The sequence below is a fragment of the Suncus etruscus genome, chromosome 11, assembly GCF_024139225.1.
Source record: "Suncus etruscus isolate mSunEtr1 chromosome 11, mSunEtr1.pri.cur, whole genome shotgun sequence".
NCBI lineage: Eukaryota > Metazoa > Chordata > Mammalia > Eulipotyphla > Soricidae > Suncus > Suncus etruscus.
Genome location: NC_064858.1, coordinates 74,108,978 through 74,128,410, shown reverse-complemented (window position 1 = coordinate 74,128,410; position 19,433 = coordinate 74,108,978). Strand labels below are relative to the sequence as shown.

Here is a 19,433-nt window from a genome sequence, read left to right as displayed (position 1 = left end):
CTGTTCAACTTCATGTAAGGCAAGCGCCTTATTCTCTACTATCTTTTTATCAGATAGGATTAAAAAAATTAAGGAAAGTCTCCACATTTTAGTGTAAATCTTCCCACATATTGAAAAAATTATACATATTCTAAAACATATATATTGAAAAAAGTAATTAAAATTATCTTCTATATAACCTTTTCCATGTTACCAGTTTGCAGCAGTGTTTTATATATTAGGTGACACTTCTAATATTGACCATTAATATTTTCAAATTATTTGAGTAAGACAGACCATCTCAAGAATATAAAATGGAGCTGGAGAGATAGCACAGTGGTGGCTGACCGGATGGACTCCCAGCATCCCCCAAGCCTGCCAGGGGTGATTTCTGAGCACTGAGCCAGGAGTAACCCCTGAGCACCACTGGGTGTGACCCAAAAATAAAAGAAAACAAAACCCATGAAATTGCTTACTTATTGGGAACAGACCAGTCAATTTGTAAGCAGGGTAGAGCTTTAAGATAGCATTGTATAAACTCTAGACTTTGTATATGATTGTTAGAATTATTAGAAATATGAAGGCCCATATAGCTTAAAAGGCAGTAAGACTGGTTACCCAATTTCTTGCTTATGTAAAAATTCTGAACAGTTCACATATGTATTTAAATGAGATTAACTGGGGCCAGACAGATAGATAGGATAGATAGCACAGCGGTAGGTCATTTGCTTTTCTAGGCTGTTTGCTGTGCATGTGGCTGACTGGAATGAACCTCGTTCGATTCCCAGCATCCCATAGGGTCCCCTGAGCCTGCCAGGAGTAACCCCCAAGTGGCCAGCAGGTATGAGCTTAAAATATAAATAAATAAATGTTTAAAAATAAATGAGATTAATGTGATTTATTATTCCTCCCAATTAATCTCTCAAAATTAATTGGAGTAGTGCCCTCTAATTTAATCCACTAAATAGTTATTTTCTCTCTTTTTTTTGTTTTGTTTTGGGCCACACCCAGCAGTACTCAGGGGTGACTCCTGGCTCTGTGCTCAGAATTTGCTCCTGGCAGGCTCAGGGAAACCAACGTTCTTCCTGAATCGGCCCAATGCAAGGCAAACGCCCTACTGCAGTACTATCTATCTCTCCGGCCCCAAAATGATTATTTTCTTATAGTTGTCCTGTCTTGTTCATGTCCTTCTGACTATCAGTTACTCAGATGTTCTTAAATAATTGTAGTAAGTTATGCTTGAGACCATGGAATTTGGAATGGTTAATTCTCTAACTTCTTGACTTTCTTAGAACAGTCTAGAGCTAATTTTAACGATGCCTAATTGTAGTCAGTTTAATTTTTCTTCTATTAAGATTTATCATAGGATGCATTTCCTTTGATTACAGTAATATTCCAAGTCTCTGGTTATTCATATAAAAAGTTGGAGAGGCTTAAAGTTTTTAGTTAATTAAGAATTCTAACCATGTTGCATTATTATTTTTTTTTTTAAATATGGAACGTTTCACGAATTTGCGTGTCATCCTTGCGCAGGGGCCATGCTAATCTTCTCTGTATCATTCCAATTTTAGTATATGTGCTGCCGAAGCTAGCACCATTATTTGTTTTTGTTTTTTTTTTTTTTTGGACAATTATTTTAGAAAGCATTCTTGAGAGCTTGTTTGGAGGGTCTAGCAGGGGAGCGCAGCTACTCTTATACCCTCAACCCAAGAACGGGGAAGGCCTTCCTCTTCGACCGAGCGCACAGCTTCAGGAGGGACGCACATGGGGGACACCCACCTAGCCAGCCAGATCGCCCTCACATCCTAGAAAGCATTCTTAATGGTACAGTGGGTAAGGCCTTTGCCTTGCATATGGCCAACCTGTTTTCGATCCCTCTGGCATCCTATGGTCTCCTGAGCCTGCCAGGAGTAATTTCTAATTTCTCTGGATGTGTTCCCCTCTCTAAAAAGAAAGAAAACATGCTTTATGGTCAAGTTTGTAAACTATGTTTTTGAACAATTAATGTTCCTTTTGAATTAATTACTGAGTAACTGATTTGGAAAAATCCTACATTAAACCCTCACTTCTAATAACCTTTTCTCAGTTGAAGTGACTCCATGTTTATTTCTCAATAGTGTGAGCTTTGTCACTATTGAGTTTTTCCCAAAAGAGAAAAGTTAAAAGTTTTTTTATTTATTTATTTTTGGTTTTTGGGTCACACCTGGCAGAGCTCAAGGGTTACTCCTGGCTCTTTGCTCAGAAATCGCCCCCGGCAGGCTCGGGGGACCATATGGGATGCTGGGAATTGAACCACCATCCTTCTGCACGCAAGGCAAACGCTCTACCTCCATGCTCTCTCTGCCCCCCATTTTTTTTTTTTTTTTGGTTTTTGGGCCACACCCGTTTGACGCTCAGGGGTTACTCCTGGCTATGTGCTCAGAAATCGCCCCTGGCTTGGGGGGACCATATGGGACGCCGGGGGATCGAACCGCGGTCCGTTCCTTGGCTAGCACTTGTAAGGCAGACACCTTACTTCTAGCGCCACCTTCCCGGCCCCTCTGCCCCCCATTTTTAAATTTAAAGAACCATGATTTATAATTATTGATAGTTGCACTTTAAGCATATAATCTTTCTTTCTCTCTTCCCTCCCTCCCTCCCTCCCTCCCTCCCTCCCTCCCTCCCTCCCTCCCTCCCTCCCTTCCTTCCTTCCTTCCTTCCTTTTTTTTCGGTCACACCTGCCTGCGCTTGGGTTACTCCTGGCTCTGTGCTCAGAAATCGCTCCTGGCAGGCTTGGGGGACCATATGAGATGCCGGGATTTGAACTACCGTCCTTCTGCATGCAAGGGAAGTGCTTTACCTCCATGCTATCTCTCCAGCCCCAAAGGGGGAGTTCTTAATGGAACCTATATAGATAACTGGTTTGTATAAGTAGTTTTGCATATAGTCTAGAGAAGGTAAACAAGAATGTAAAATGTGAGCCTAAATGTGTACTTTTCTGCTTTGGGAAAGAAAAAGATCTTTCATTGGCTTAAGCTAAAGTTGTTTTTTTTTGTTTTGTTTGTTTGTTTTTTGGTTTTTGGGCCACACCCGGCGATGCTCAGGGGTTACTCCTGGCTGTCTGCTCAGAAATAGCTCCTGGCAGGCACGGGGGACCTTATGGGACACTGGGATTGGAACCAACCACCTTAGGTTCTGGATTAGCTGCTTGCAAGGCAAACGCGCTGTGCTAAAGTTTTATCTCTCCATTGGCTTGCACTTCTAAATGAGTAACCTTTAGGCATGGGCAATGGAGGTGGATGGAATGCACTTTGTATTATATAGCCTTCGCAAATAATAAAGTAACTTTGAGAGAAGTGCTCTTTTGAGCTTGACTTGAGGTTGAAAATTGGTTATAGGAAGTGAAAATATAACACCTAGTAACTTGGGGAGAACTAAACTGAGTTGTCTTATTATATTTTAATGACTTCAGTTTTTATCTTGTTAGATTCTTTGATGTTTGCTTCTGGATAATGGCCAAATGACTGTGTGATAAGGTGGTCTTGCTTTCGTGTCAGTGTGCTTTTTTGCCTCCCCCTTACTGGTTTGGGCTTCTAAATTAGATACATTCCGCTCTCTGCTCCCAGACATCTCCATCTCTTCCTACTCTGACAGAGCAATCATTTATCAAGTTGTTTCAGGAGCTGTCGGGAGGGGGCCCTGGGGATTTGTTTCGTCCCTTTGTTGGCTCTCCACAGGATCATCCAGAGTCGTCTCCAGCCAACTGCTGAGAGTTGCTGGATTCCATGAGCGAATGTTAAAGGGGCCGCCTTTCATCTACTTACTACCATTTCAGTCTTTTATTTTAAATATAGGTTTATTGGAACTGTAACCACCCTGTCCTGTCAAACACATACTTTCTGGAGATGTATGTAATCATGAGAGAGCTTAAATTTTTATTATTTTTCCTCTTTCTATCCTAGTTATTGACAATTAAAAATAGTTTTATTTCCTGTCTTTGTTATTTCCTGCCTTTCCTTGTCTAAAGTTTTCCAAAATTTCTTAAGGGGGAGAAGGGGAGAGGAATGTTAACTGTATTCATTAGTTATGAATTTGAAAGATAGATTTTGCTTACTGTAACTGACTAATTTAAAAGGACTTTATTTCTGGGGTAATAAAAATCAGAATGTAGTATTATTGTTGCGGGATATTTTTTCCTCTGTGAGCCTTGATATTTCCACCTGCATGGAGCTGACCCTGGTTTCATCTCCAATATAGCATTTGGTCCCCTGACCATAGATGGGTATGGTGCCCTGTTCCTTTCTCCCCAAAACAGATTCCTTATTCCAGTTTATTCCTGTTACTCTCTAATAGCCCTTTATATAAGCAGATGAGCCTCTTTCGAGAACTAAGTAATTATGTCACTTAGTATATATTTTCTATATTTGTCTTTTATAGTAACTTTCTCAGTGAATGAATTGTTTATTATTGACTTCGTTTCTAAGTTCTGAACATGGTGTTTCCAATTCTGTCTCTTGTGTTTCATATATATTTTTGGTTTTTCATGAGAACACAACCCCTTCATCATTGAAGTGAAATTGGTGTCCTACCGTATTTTCCGGCGTATAAGATGACTTTTGAAACAAAAAAAAAAGTCAACAGAAAATCGGGGGTCATCTTATACGCCGAGTATGTCCCGAAAAATGTTTCAATATGCCGCTAAACAAAAATTGTCTGAATATTGCCACAAAACAAATTTTCCAACTCAATCCTGCACCAATCACTGCAAGGCTGCTCGGACCTCCTCTCTAACTCAGCCAATCCAAGTGGCTTTTGATGCATGCAAATTAGACAATGTTCTGGACCCGAATCTACACTGTAAAAAGCCTGCTCAGATTGGCCAGAGTCAGAGAGGAAGTCTATGACAGTATAACCTTTGAACCTTTGCTTGTGATTGGCTCACTGTGGTACATGAGCACAGGAACACATGTAGCACATGCAGCACAAGAACGTTCAGTCTGATACAGCGAATATAGGCCTAAACCTATGTTTTAACTGCAAAATTAGGGGGTCTTATACGCCGGCAAATGTGGTACTTATTTTGAGCTGGGGGAGGGTTTGGGGCCACACCTGGCTGTGCCTCAGAAATAGCTCTGCACTCAGAAATAGCTCCTGGCAGATTCTGGGTACTATATGGGATGCTGGGGATCAAAACCGGGTCAGTCCAGAGCCGGCCATGTGGAAATTAAATAATTGCATACTTTGCAAAAACCTCTCTGAAAGGTAGTTTTTGTTTGTTTTTGGGCCACACCTGGCGGTGCTCAGGGGTTACTCCTAGCTACCTGCTCAGAAATAGCTCCTGGTAGGCACAGGGACCATATGGGATGCGGGAATTTGAACCAACCACCTTACATCCTGGATTGGCTGCTTGCAAGGCAAACACCTCTGTGCTATCTCTCTGGCCCTGGTAGTGTTGTTTTTATATCTGAAAATATTATAGATACTGTTAAGTGTCTGCATTAATAAGTAAACTATTGCCAAAAAATTTCTGGTAAGTAAAATATCAAAAAAATCTGTATGTTAAAACTGATCAGACATGGATCAGTAAAAATCAGTGTGAATTCATGACCAAAAAAGTATATAAAATCCCTTAGAAACTAGCCAACAATACCTTTATTAAAGGCAAACAAGTGCATCGTTAATTAGTGCCATACTCATTGCCACTTGAGACGTTTATCCTGTCCTTTTTTTTTTTTTTTTGGTTTTTGGGACATACCTGGCGATGCTCAGGAGTTACTCCTGGCTGTCTGCTCAGAAATAGCTCCTGGCAGGCACGGGGGACCATATGGGGCACCGGGATTCGAACCAACCACCTTTGGTCCTGGATCGGCTGCTTGCAAGGCAAACACCGCTGTGCTATCTCTCCGGGCCCTATCCTGTCCTTTAAATAAGCGCTTTTAATGCTTTAAATCTGATTTTAAGGCTCTATGACTTGTCCAAGCTATTGCCTACCCGTGAAGCTCTGCAATACAAATCTGAATGATAATCTAGCTGGATAGAATATTTGGGTGAGATATTCATTTTGTTTTTGTTTTTTATGATTTTTGGGTCACACCCGGCAGCATTCAGGGGTTACTCCTGGCTCTATGCTCAGGAATCGCTCCTGGCAGGGGACCATATGGGATGCCCGGATTCAAACCAATGACCTTCTGCATGAGAGGCAAATGCCTTACCTCTGCCCCTAGTTTTTTTTTTTTTTTTTTTTTTTTGTCATCCCCAGCGGTGCTCAGGGGTTACTCCTGGCTGTCTGCTCAGAAATAGCTCCTGGCAGGCATGGGTGACCATATGGGACACCGGGATTCGAACCAACCACCTTTGGTCCCCTTTAATTATACCTTTATTCTTTCCTGGCTTGTAGAGTCTCTCTCTCTCTCTCTCTCTTTTTTTTTTTTATAGATCTGTAAATCTGGGCTTTCCTTTGTATGTAAAAATTTCTTTTTCTTTTTTCTTTTTCTTTTTTCTTTTTTTTTTTTTTTTTAGTTTTTGGGCCACACCCGGCGGTGCTCAGGGGTTACTACTGGCTGTCTGCTCAGAAATAGCTCCTGGCAGGCAGGGGGGAGGGATTTTATCCCAACCGCCTTTGGTCCTAGATCGGCTGCTTGCAAGGCAAACGCCACTGTTCTCTCTCCGGGCCCTGATCTTGCTGCTTTCAGTATTATGTCTCTACCTTTGGTTTTTGTCATTTTGAATATAATGTGTCTTGAAATTTTCTTAGTTGAGTATTTTTCCCTGGGTTCCTTTGGGCCTCTTGTATCTCAATGTCTATATTTCTCTAATTTAAGAAATTCTTACTGATGATTTCTTTAACTGTTTCTTCATCTAATTTGCCTTCCTGGACTCTGATTATTTTTATATTGTTATTATCTGATATGCTATTTATTTCTTTCAAATTGTTTCCATTTCTGTTGTTTCCAAGCAGCTTCCTTCTTATCATCCTGGAAATCTTTGGTCTTTTGCTCACCTGCTTTTCCCAGCTTCTTTTGAGTTTTCCTATCACTGACCATGTTCTTTATTTCTTTTTTTTTTTTTTTTTTTTTGGTTTTTGGGCCACACCCGGTAACGCTCAGGGGTTACTCCTGGCTATGCGCTCAGAAGTCGCTCCTGGCTTGGGGGACCATATGGGACGCCGGGGGATCGAACCGCGGTCCGTCTCCTAGGCTAGCGCAGGTAAGGCAGGCACCTTACCTCCAGCGCCACCGCCCGGCCCCATAAATTTTCTTTTTTTTTTTTTTTGGTTTTTGGGCCACACCCGGTAATGCTCAGGGGTTACTCCTGGCTATATGCTCAGAAGTTGCTCCTGGCTTGGGGGACCATATGGGACACCGGGGGATCGAACCGCGGTCCGTCCAAGGCTAGCGCAGGCAAGGCAGGCACCTTACCTTTAGCGCCACCGCCCGGCCCCCCATGTTCTTTATTTCTGTCATTTCCGATAGTAGTACCTTTTTTCACTCTTGACTCATTTTTTTCTTGTGCTTAGCTGGTAATTACTTGAGCCGTCTTTGAGCTCATTAAACATCTTTTTTGTAATGTCCCTGAAGTCTTTGAGGATTTACCGAGCTGGTTAGTGTTGTGTTTTTTGCTGATATTGTTTCCATTCTTTGAGCCTGGTGAGTATCTGCGTGTTTTCCCATCAGTTTTCTAGTTTGCTATACTAAGGGTCAGTCTTTGTAGTTAGACCCCTTGGTAGCCCTGGTGGAAGCTGAGGCTTCTCTCTTTTCTCTTGTCTTCACTGAATGACAGGAAATATAATTGTGAGTAGTGTAATATTTGCTGATTAAATTTATTGCATGGCTGTGTATGTATGTATATGGTCACATGCTTCAGAGCTATAATATGGTTTAATATGACAGAGGTTAATTGTGGAGGCTGTTGGGCCTCTAAAGTAGTTCCAAAGTAGTTCCTGTTGTCAGCCAGAGCTAGCCAGTGGGCCCGTTAATGTGGGATAGGTTGGATCAATATGTAAATATTCTTAACTGAAAAAGCTCTTTATTTGCAGCAAGGCCACATTCACAAGTGCTAGGAGACTATCACTTATCATGCTCTTCATTTCTGTCATTTCACTTTTTTTTTGTTTGTTTTTTGTTTTGGGGCCATACCCGGCGGTGCTCAGGGGTTACTCCTGGCTATCTGCTCAGAACTAGCTCCTGGCAGGCACGGGGGATCATATGGGACACCGGGATTGGAACCAACCACCTTAGGCCCTGGATCGTCTGCTTGCAAGGCAAACACCGCTGTGCTATCTCTCTGGGCCCTGATATCAAGGTCTTTAATCCATTTGGATTTGACTTTTATGCATGGTGTTAGATGGAGGTCCTTGTTCATTTTTGTTTGTTTGTTTTGGGTTTTTTTGTATGTGGCTGACCAGTTGTCTCAACACCACTTGTTGAAGAGGCTTTCCTTGCTCCACTTTGCATTTCTTTATTTTGGGGGGGGGGGTCCACACTCAGCAGAGCTCAAGGGTTACTCCTGGCTCTATGCTCAGAAATTGCTCCTGGCAGACACGGGGACCATTTGGGATGCCAGGGTTCAAATCCACTGTCCTTCTGCATGCAAGGTAAACACCCTACCTCCATGCTATCTCTCCAGCCCCTCATTTTGCATTTCTTGTCCCTTTATCAGTAAACACCCTACCTCCATGCTATCTCTCCAGTCCCTCATTTTGCATTTCTTGTCCCTTTATCAAAGATTAATTGATTGTATGTCTGGTGAACATTCTCTGAATACTCGTCTATTTCATTGATCTTGGGTCTGTCTTTATTCCAATTCCATGCTTTTTTAATGACTATTACTTTGTAGTACAATTTAAAGTTGGGGAAAGTGATGCCTCCCATCTTTTTTTTCCTTGGGTTGCTTTAGCTATTCATGGGTGTTTATTGTTCCAAATGAATTTCAGGAGTGTTTGATCCACTTCTTTGAAAAATGTCATGGGGTATCCTTAGAGAAATTGTATTGAATCTGTATGAATTTTTGGGAAGTATTGCCATTTTAATGATGTTAATCTTCCCAATCTGTGAACAGGGTATATGTCTCCATTTCCTTGTGTCCTCTTTTATTTCTTGAGCAGTGTTTTTTTAGTTTTCTTTGATAGGTCCTTCACCTCTTTAGTTAAGTTGATTCAAAGGTATTTGAGTTTGTGTGGTGCTAATGTGAATGGAATTGTGGTTTTTTTTTGGGGGGGGGGGGCCACACCCAGTGACGCGCCAGGGTTACTCCTGGCTATACACTCAGAAATTGCTCCTGGCTTGGGAGACCATTTGGGATGCTGGGGGATTGAAGCTTCTTACTTAATTGCTATGGTGAGTACTTCCAGTACTATGTTGAATAGTAGTGGTGGTGGGGGGGTCAGTTTTGTCTTGTACCAGATTTTAGAGCAGGGGTCTCAAACCCAATTTACCTGGGGGCCGCAGGGGGCCCTGGGGTGAGGCAGGGCCGCATAAGGGATTTCGCTTACCGAATATTCGCAATAAAATATCACATTAGTAAGAAAAAAATCGCATTAAACATTTGCATACCCCAAATGGAACTGCTCGGGGTATGCGAATGTTTAATGCGATTTTTATTGCGATTATTTGGTAAGCGAATAATCGCGAATACTGCTATATTTGAAGGCGGGTCGTGGGCCACAAAATGTTGTACGGAGTACCGTAAACGGCCCGAGGGCCTCAAGTTTGAGACCCCTGTTTTAGAGGAAAGGCTTTTAGTTTATCACCATTGAGAATAATATTTGCCATTGGCTTGTGGTAGATAGCCTTGACTATGGGCCTGAGAGATAAGATAGCACAGGGTGATGTCATTTGTCTTGCATGTGGCTGATAGAGGACGAACCTGGGTTCGATCTGTTTCTTCAATTTCCTGGAAGAGCATGAAAAGGATTGGTAGTAGTTCCTCTTGAAGGGTTTGAAAGAATTCATCTGGGCCTGGGCTTTTGTTTTTGGAAAAACGTTTGATTACCATTTTAGTTTCAATAGTGGTGGGTCTGTTTAGATATGCTAGAGCATCCTGATTCACCGTTTTAAGATTAGGAATCCAAGAATTTATCTTGTTTATTTCACGTTCTCATGTTTTGTGGCAGTTTCTCAAATTCTTTGATTTCTCTTTGAATCTCTGAATTAACTGTATTGATCTCCTTTTCTTTTTTTGATCTCCTTTTCATTTCTAATGAGGTTTATTAAGTTTCTCTCCCTTTGTGAGTTTTTTTTTTTTTTTTTGGGTCACACCCGGCGGTGCTCAGGGGTTACTCCTGGCTGTCTGCTCAGAAATAGCTCCTGGCAGGCACGGGGGACCATATGGGACACCGGGATTTGAACCAACCACCTTTGGTCCTGGATCGGCTGGCTGCTTGCAAGGCAAACGCCGCTGTGCTATCTCTCCGGGCCCTCCCTTTGTGAGTTTTGCTAGTGGTTTATCAGTTTATTTTTTCAAAGAACCTACTTTTGCTTTCGTTGACTTTCGAATTGTTTTATTGATTTCCACTTTATTGATTTCTACTATATTGTTATTTCTTTCTGCCTACCTATTTTTGGTTCATTTTGTTGATTATTTTTAAATTATATTAGATGTGCCATTAAGTTAATGCTCATATCTATATTCCTCTTACCAATTATTTTTTAATTGTGAAATTTATGCTTAAATTTTAATTTATTTTAAAATTGATCTGCTAGCAGTATAAAATTTTAGAAGCAGTTTCATGCCTCACTACATACATCTCTCAAACTGCCCTCTTTTGGGGGCCTGAGCAATAGCACAGTTGTAGGGTGTTTTCCTTGCAAGTGGCCAACTGGGACAGACCCCGTTTCAAATCCCGGCATCCCATATGGTCCCCGAGCCTGCTAGGAGCAACTTCTGAGTACAGAGCCAGGAGTTACCCCTGAATGATGCCACTGTTTCATCTATCTACAAGATAGATAAGACTAGTTCTTGGGGGGATGGGAATGGTGGTGGTGGATGTGCTCAGGGGTTGCTTCTTGGCTCTGAGCTCAGGAATCGCTCCTATTAGCCGGGGGTGTGGGGGAACATATGGGATGTTGAGAATTGAACACAGGTCAGCAGTGTACAAGGTAAACGCCCTGGCTCCCGTAGACTAGGTTTTGTTGTTTGAGAGGGCAACACCCAGCAATGCTAGTAGTTATTACTGGCTCTGTACTGAGGAATCACTCCTGGTGGACTCAGGGGACCACATGGGATGCTGGGGATCAAAATTGGGTCTGTTGTGTACCTGGCAAGCGCTAACAGCTGCATTTATTGTATTGCTCCAGCCCTCCAAGTAGACTAGTTCTTAATGACTAATACCTTTAGGTTTTCTCTATGTTGTTGGGAGGCAAGGTGGTGCTAGAGATTGAAATCGGGGGCCTCTATGCAAAGTATTACTCTAGACTTTCAAGTCATCTCCGAGAACTAGTTTTCTTCTCTTATTTTTCAATTTTATTTGAGACACCATGATTTACAATACTGATACTGATAGGGTTTTATGTAGAACATTTCAATACCATGCCATTCACCAGTGTCTTAATTTCTTCCATCATTGTCTCAGAATTGTTTTTATTATTCATTAATTAATTTTTGTTTGTTTTTGGGCCACACCATGGGTTAGTAAACAAGGGTTACTCCTGGTTCTGTGCTCTGAAATCGCTCCTGGTAGGCTCAGGAGACCATATGGCAGGGATCTCAAATGGCAGGCCATTTGCGGCCCTCCGTACAACATTTTGTGGCCCTGCCTTAGAGGAATCTTTTTTTGTTTTGTTTTATTTTAGTTGTTTGGGTCACACACCCCAATGTCCAAGGCTTACTACTGACTTTGCACTCAAGGATCACCCTGACTGATTTTGTCTCCTGCGGCCCCCAGGTAAATTGAGTTTGAGTTCCCTGCAATATGGTATGCAGGGGATTGAACCCAGGTCAGCCCCAGGTTGGCCTCATGCAAAACAAATGCCCTACCACTGTGTTATCACTCCAGTTCCAGAATTTTTATTTTTAACATTGAATTTTTAGAGGTAACATAAAATTTACTTAAAACCTTGCTATTATTATTATTATTATTATTATTATTATTATTATTATTATTATTATTATTATTATGTATGCTATAACTCCGAGCTCATCTTCTCACCTTTGCTAATCTCCACAGCTGTTTTTACTTCACTCCTCTATGTGTTCTTTCTCTCATTGAATGTGGGAATTACTGTTGTTTCTTACCTGTTCCCCTACTTTGACTACTTTGGAGCAGGATTCTTTCTCTCCTCATCACAGACCCTGTTCTTGCCAGTTTAGCATGTGGATTGAATTCAGGTGTCAAGGATATCTTTATGTATGTGATATCACACCATCACTTATAGCATAACTTGATTGAATCATGGCTCCCTCTGTCATTGATAGAAGGGGGAGGGGGAAGGAGGGGAAAGAGATTGATTTATTTCAATTCCTGGTAATACTGTGGTATCCCTATCCCTCAGGCAATGCCAAGGGTCATTCGTGACCACAGAGAATAAACCTTGAACATTACTGAGTATTAGTTCCCTGAGCCCCACCAGGAGTGTTTTCTGATTGTGGGAACTAGGAGAAAGCCCTGAGCACAGCCCAATGTGATCCCAAAACCAAAATAAATCAGAAAACAGTTTTATATATGTACACTTTTGCCTTTCATCAGGAAATTAGATCACATTCTAATATGAACTACAGAAATTAGGACATATTTTATTTTCCACTTAAACATTTTAGCTTGGGCTAGAGAGAGATAGCACAGCGGTAGAGCAATTTGCCTTGCAAGTGACCGACCCAGGACCAACATTGGTTCAAATCCCGGCATCCCATATGGTCCCCCATGCCTACCAGGAGCGATTTCTGAGCACTGAGCCAGGAGTGACCCCTGAGTGCCGCAGGGTGTGACCCAATACCCCATCCCCCAAACTTAGCTTGAGAATTGATATTTTTCTCTGCCCGACCCCCTACGTTCTTACAATAGTTGTCCTCCCTCCCTTTCTCCCTCCCTACACACACACACACACACACACACACACACACACACACACACACACACACCCGGCAGCCTGGCTCCATGCTCAGAAATCACTCCTGGCAGGCTTGGGGGAACCATATAGGATGCCAGGATTCGAACCAACCAATGCCCTGTTTGCTTTTCTATGCCAGGGATTCTACATATATGTAAAGCATGTGCTCTACTTCTGAGCCCTTGTTTATCAATTAAAGATACTGTGCGGGCTTAGCAGGATTGAAATTACTGTTACCTTCGTTTTGTTATGTGCTCAAACACTTGGTCCTGTGCTCAGTAGACATTGATACTTTTATTTATTTATTTATTTATTTATTTATTTATTTATTTATTTATTTATTTATAGGCCCACACCCAATGACACTCAGGGGTTACTCATGGCTATGCGCTCAGAGATAGCTCCTGGCTTGGGGAACAAACATGGGACGCCAGGGGATTGAATTGCAGTCCATCCTGGGTCAGCCACATGGCAAGGCAAACACCCTACCACTGTGCCATTGCTCTGGCCTGTGACCTTGCTACTTTAGTTGAAGTGCTTATTAATATGATTTTCTATCCAGCAGCACTGTTATTTATTGAACAGTTGGAAGGAATGGATTCCAACAAAGCAGCCTGATAGCGTTTGTGGATTCTGGAAATAATCACTTGGCTAACTAAAAAATATAATAACGAGTTTTAAATCCCTCACCATTATACCTACTCAAACTGATTTATACTGTACAGTCTAATTTGTCATGGGACAGGCACTTGAGTATAAATTAATTTATACCAATATGTTTTTACATTTATACCGATTTATTTAAGCACTTGCTTAAGTCAGAAGTGCCTCCTGAAAAACAGTGTGCTTATTCATGCATTCTGAACCCACAGTTTAAGCATTCTTTTTTTTGGGGGGGGGTGTTTTGGGTCACACCGGGCATAGCATGCATCACATAGTTGACAAAGTTGATCGTAATGCATTTATTTCCAGATAAGTGAAAGCAAATGGAAAAAAGAAGTGGTGGGAGGGTAAAAAACAATTAAGTACAGCAACGAGCAGTAACAGGGAACCTGCGCCATTCCCTCTAATAATTGACTGAGCTGTGGAGCCAGAACGATAGCACAGCAATTTGGGTATTTGCCTTGCATGTAGCCATATGGTTTTCCAAGCCTGCCAGGTGCGATTTCTGAGCACAGAGCCAGGAGTAACCCAAACCCTGAATGCTGGCTAGGTGTGACTCGAAACCCTCCCTAAAATAAATGAATGAATGAAAGTAATTGATTTAGCTGTATGGTCATGATGGATTGATTGGTTTTAGGGGTTTTCAGGACCACTATGAGCACCCTCAGTAGATAATCATGTGATGTCAGGGATCCAGCCTAGGGACTAGTTCATGCTAGAACATCACCAGTATCAATGCTCTTCTATCCAGTCTTCAGCTCCCCAGTAGTCATTAACATTGCAACACAGAAAGAAAAGATCAGTGCTGGAGAGACAGCACAGTTGCTTTGTGTACTACTGACCCCGTTTCGAGCCCCAGCATCAAGTAAAATGTGTCCTAAAGATTTCTTTTTTCGGGGGACCATGTGGGATGCTGGGAATCTAACCCAGGTCCGTCCCAGGTCGGCCACATGCAAATCAAATGCACTACTGCTGTGCCATCTCTCCAGCCCCTAATTTTTAGTTAATATTAATTAAAGTCTTGCTTTGTTCTGATATGTAACTTTTTCTGCTATTTGGGAACAATAATTAATATTGTTTGGAGAAACTTTAACCATAAATATCATTGCCTCTCTTTAAAAAAGTTTCTAAAATTTTTTTTTGGGGGGGGGGACACACCCGGCAGTATTCAGGGGCTACTCCTGGCTCCATGCTCAAAAATTGCTCCTGGCAGGTTCAGGGGACCATATGGGAGGCCGGGATTCGAACCGATGACCTTCTGCATGAATGGCAAACGCCTCACCTCCATGCTATCTCTCCGGCCCCATCTAAAAAACTTTTTTTGAAGAGTTTCTAAATTGGGCCTGGAGAGATAGCGCAGCAGCATTTGCCTTGCAAGCAGCCTATCCAGGACCAAAGTTGGTAGGTTCGAATCCCTGTGTCCCATATGGTCCCCTGTGCCTGCCAGGAGCTATTTCTGAGCAGACAGCCAGGAGTAACCCCTGAGCAATGCCGGGTGTGGCCCAAAAACCAAAAACCAAAAAAAAAAAAGTTTCTAAGTTAAAGAAAAAAGAAAAACGAAAAAAAAAAAATAGAAAAAAAGTTTCAAAATAGATTTCTTGTTAGAGATTATATTCCTTGGGGCTGGAACAATGGTGCAGTGGTAGGGTGTTTGCCTTGCTTGCAGCTGACCTAAGACAGACCGTGGTTCTATCCCCTGGCATCCCATATGGTCCCCCAAGCCAGGAGCAATTTCTAATTTCTAAGCGCATAGCCAGGAGTAACCCCTGAGTGTCACCTGGTGTGCCCCCTCAAAAAAAAAGAAAAAGAAAAATTATGTTCTTCAATAAAGTCCTTCAGTCAGAGATAACACATTGTTGTTTGTGTGTGTGTGTGTGTGTGTGTGTGTGTGTGTGTGTTTTGGGGGGGGTCACTCCTGACTCTACACTCAGAAATCGCTGGCAGGCTCAGGGACCATATAGGATGCCGGGATTCGAACCACTGACTTCTGCATGCAAGGCAAACGTCCTACCTCCACGATATCTCTCCAGCCCCCCCAAATTTGTTTTGTTTTTTTTTTTTTTTGGTTTTTGGGCCACACCCGGTAATGCTCAGGGGTTACTCCTGGCTATGTGCTCAGAAGTTGCTCCTGGCTTGGGGGACCATATGGGACACCGGGGGATCGAACTGAGGTCCGTCCAAGGCTAGCGCAGGCAAGGCAGGCACCTTACCTTTAGCGCCACCGCCCGGCCCCCAAATTTGTTTTTAAAGTAGATTGTTGCTTTTCTCTCTCTCTCTCTCTCTATATATATACACCGTATTTTCCGGCGTATAAGACGACTTTTGAAACAAAAAAAAAAAAAAACGAAAATCGGGCGGAGTATATCCCGAAAAATGTTTCAATATGCCACTAAACGAAAATTGTCTGAATATTGCCACAAAACGAATTTTCTAACTCGATCCTGCACCAATCACTGCAAGGCTGCTTGGACAGCCTCTCTAACTCGGCCAATCCAAGCAGGCTTTTGATGCGTGCAAATTAGACAATGTTCTGGACCAGAATCTACACTGTAAAAAGCCTGCTCAGATTGGCCAGAGTCAGAGAGGAAGTCTATTCCAGTAGAACCTTTGAACCTTTGCTTGTCGTGATTGGCTCTCTGTGGTACATATAGTTGCAGCACAGGAACGTTCTGTCTGATACAGTGAATATAGGCCTAAACCTATGTTTTAACTGCAAAATTAGGGGGTCGTCTTATACGCCGGAAAATACAGTAGATTACATTTCAATAGGTATCATGTCTATATGCAGTAACTGCAAATTCTGCTCAATATATACAGATTGATAATTAATGATTATAAATTTAAGCTAGTACTATTAGAATAACTTTTTGAGGTTTTTATTTTATTATTATTATTTTGGGGGGGTTTGGGCCACACCCATTTGGTGCTCAGGGGTTACACCTGGCTATGCGCTCAGAAATCTCTACTGGCTTGGGAGGACCATATGGGACTCCGGGGGATCAAACTGTGGTCCATCCTACGCTAGCGCTTGCAAGGCAGACACCTTACCTCTAGTGCCACCTTCCCGGCTCCTTATTATAATTTTTTTAATTTTTATTTTGATCATGTTGGCTTACATATCTTTCACAGTAGTATTTTAGGTACATATTAACATTTAGAATAACTTATATCTTATTACACTGAGTTTGTAGCATTATTTCATTTTTATTAATTATATTCAGTCTCTTGTTCATATGACCAGATCCCTTAGTTCTGGACCAGTGGTCAGCAAGCCGCGGCTCGCGAGCCACATGCAGCTCTTTACACTTTTAATTTGGCTCTTCTGTGTGCGGGGCGGCAGCTCCAGGAGTCAGGACTCTGCTCCTAGTCTCTGTCAGTGCGTGCCCTGTGTGCAGCCCCGGTGGCCGGCTCCACACAGCTCTCATCAGAAGCAATTAGTGTTTGTGACGTTGTCAGTCATTGTCAGGATGTAATGTTCTCTACATTGTAAGGCAAATTTTATGGAATTTAACGTTATCGATAAATAATATCGTTCTATAGTTTTTGTTTTATTAGTTGTGTTATTTGTATCCGCCTGACCTAGTGGATACTTGCATGCAGAATATTCTCAATAAAAACTTATTGAAACTAGAAACAGTGTACCATCCTATGTATTTTCGGTTTTAAAAATGGCTCTCTAAATAAATTTAAATCGTGGTTTTGGCGAGATTTGGCTCAGTTGAAAAAGAAGGTTGCCCACCACTGTTCTAGACCAATATATTTCTCAAACTTTTTCTGTTCTCTCCCTCTTGTCTTACACATACTTGTCCCTTTCTACTGTAGTAAGCTTCCACATATGCTTATTTCTTATGGACTGCACCTTGATATCCTTCCCTTCCCTGACCTGATTATTGTTTCAAAATTTCTGAGACATATCTGATCATTTCGTTTTCCACTTGATTGCATGTAAAAATAAAACTTGTGCATTTTGTATGGTTTTTTTGAGGACCTCAATAAGGGGCTGGCCCTAATTTCTGTTCTTTAAATATCACTTTGGGTAGTAGGGTTTTTTGCTTTCTACAGGCCTTGAACTTTCTCATATTCTTTATCACTTGATATGTTTGCTGATTCATTTCTTCCTGCACTTTCACCTCTAGGGCAAAGTCTTGCTGCTGGCTTTCCTCAATTGATCTGTTTGTGTGGTTTCTTTTTTTAAGTTTTGGGGGTTTCCACTGTTTCACATATGACTTTGAGCCTTTGTCATAATTACATTTTCCTCATAGTTTTTGGCTATCATTTAGTATCATACTTGGTGTTTAGGTATTTGTTTTTTTGCGCCAGATTCTTCTAGTCATCAGGGAGACAGCAATGAATAGAAAAAAATAAAGCTTCCCATTGGGCTTACCTTTCAGCCATTTTCATCCCTTCCTTTGTTCATAAACATGCTGGGATTTCCCCATTTTTTGGTTTTGGGACATACCCAGCAATGATCAGAGATTACTGCTGGTTCTGTGCTCAGGAATTAATTCTGGCAGTGCTTGGAGGACCATTTGGAATGCCAAAGAATCGAAATTCAATCAGCCTAGTAGTGCAAGGCAAGCACCCTATCTATTGTACTCCAGCCCCCAAATCCTGGGACTTTTTTGATTTACCTTATGATTTCTATTATTTGCCATACAGTTGTTGAACTTCATATTTAGTGGGGAGAGAAGGAGGTGTTTGGTCTACACTTGGTGCACTCATTGCTCAGGATAATACTCCAGATGATGCTCAGTTTACGGAATGACATTCAATGCCAAGGAGCAGCATGTGTTAAGTGAAAAATATTATCTTTCTTTGTTTCATATACAGATTTCCATGAGTAGATTTGTTTGCATATATATGCTGGTTTTGGTTCTGCGCTCCTGGTAGGCTGGGGGACCATATGGGGTGCCGGGAATTGAACCCCGGGTCCGTCGAGAGTTGGCTGCATGCAAGGCAAACACCTTACTGCTGTGCTATTTCTCCCGACCTTTTTTGTATATTTCTTAATATTTTCCTGTTTATTTAATGGGCATGGTTACAGGGCCTAAGTGAAAGATAGCACAGTGGTAGGGTGTTTGCCTTGCATGCTATAGGACGTATCCAGATTTGATTCCCAGCATCCCATATGGTACTCCGAGCCTATCAGGAACAATTTCTGAGCACCGCTGGGTGTGGCCCCAAACCCAAAAACTAACATAGATAACGAACGTGATTACAGAGTTGTTCATGATTGAGTTTCAGTCTTATAATGTACACCACCCTTAAACCATGAACATTTCCCCCCACCAGTGTACCCAGTTTCCCTCCTGCCCTCCTCCCTGCTTGACTCTGGGGCAGGCATTTTACTCCCCCCCACTACCACCTCTTCTTTGATTCCCCCCCCCCTTTTAGACACTGGTGTGCAATACTGTTATTGAGGAGTACCATGCCTATCACTTTCTTTCAGCACTCAATTCTTGTTTAGAATAATTTTAACTATCATTGCCATAATAGTCCCTTCTCAGCACTAACTACATGGCCCTGCTATTTGTAGCAAGCTTCTATCATGGACTGATCCTCCTGGCCCTTACCTGCTGTCTCTGGATAATATTACCATACTATCTTATCTTTTGGGGGGTGGTTTTTGGGCCACACCTGGCAGCGCTCAGGGGTTATTTCTGGCTCTATGCTTAGAAATCGCTCCTGGCAGCCATGGGGGACCATATGGGATGCCAGGATTCGAACCACCTTCCTTCTGCATGCAAGGTCCTGGGTCTGCCCCTTGCA

General features: G+C 42.1%; 1 protein-coding gene and 1 non-coding gene across 2 annotated transcripts in view; one reads left to right on the top strand and one right to left on the bottom strand.

Annotated features, from left to right (window-relative positions):
• The window catches only part of LOC126022667 (cat eye syndrome critical region protein 2), a 137,235-nt gene that overhangs the window by 46,616 nt on the left and 71,186 nt on the right, over positions 1-19,433 (top strand). The gene's annotated exons all lie outside the window — the stretch shown is intronic.
• Positions 1,468-1,574, bottom strand: LOC126023441 (U6 spliceosomal RNA). The gene has a single exon (XR_007500564.1). It is a non-coding gene; the product is annotated as a U6 spliceosomal RNA (small nuclear RNA).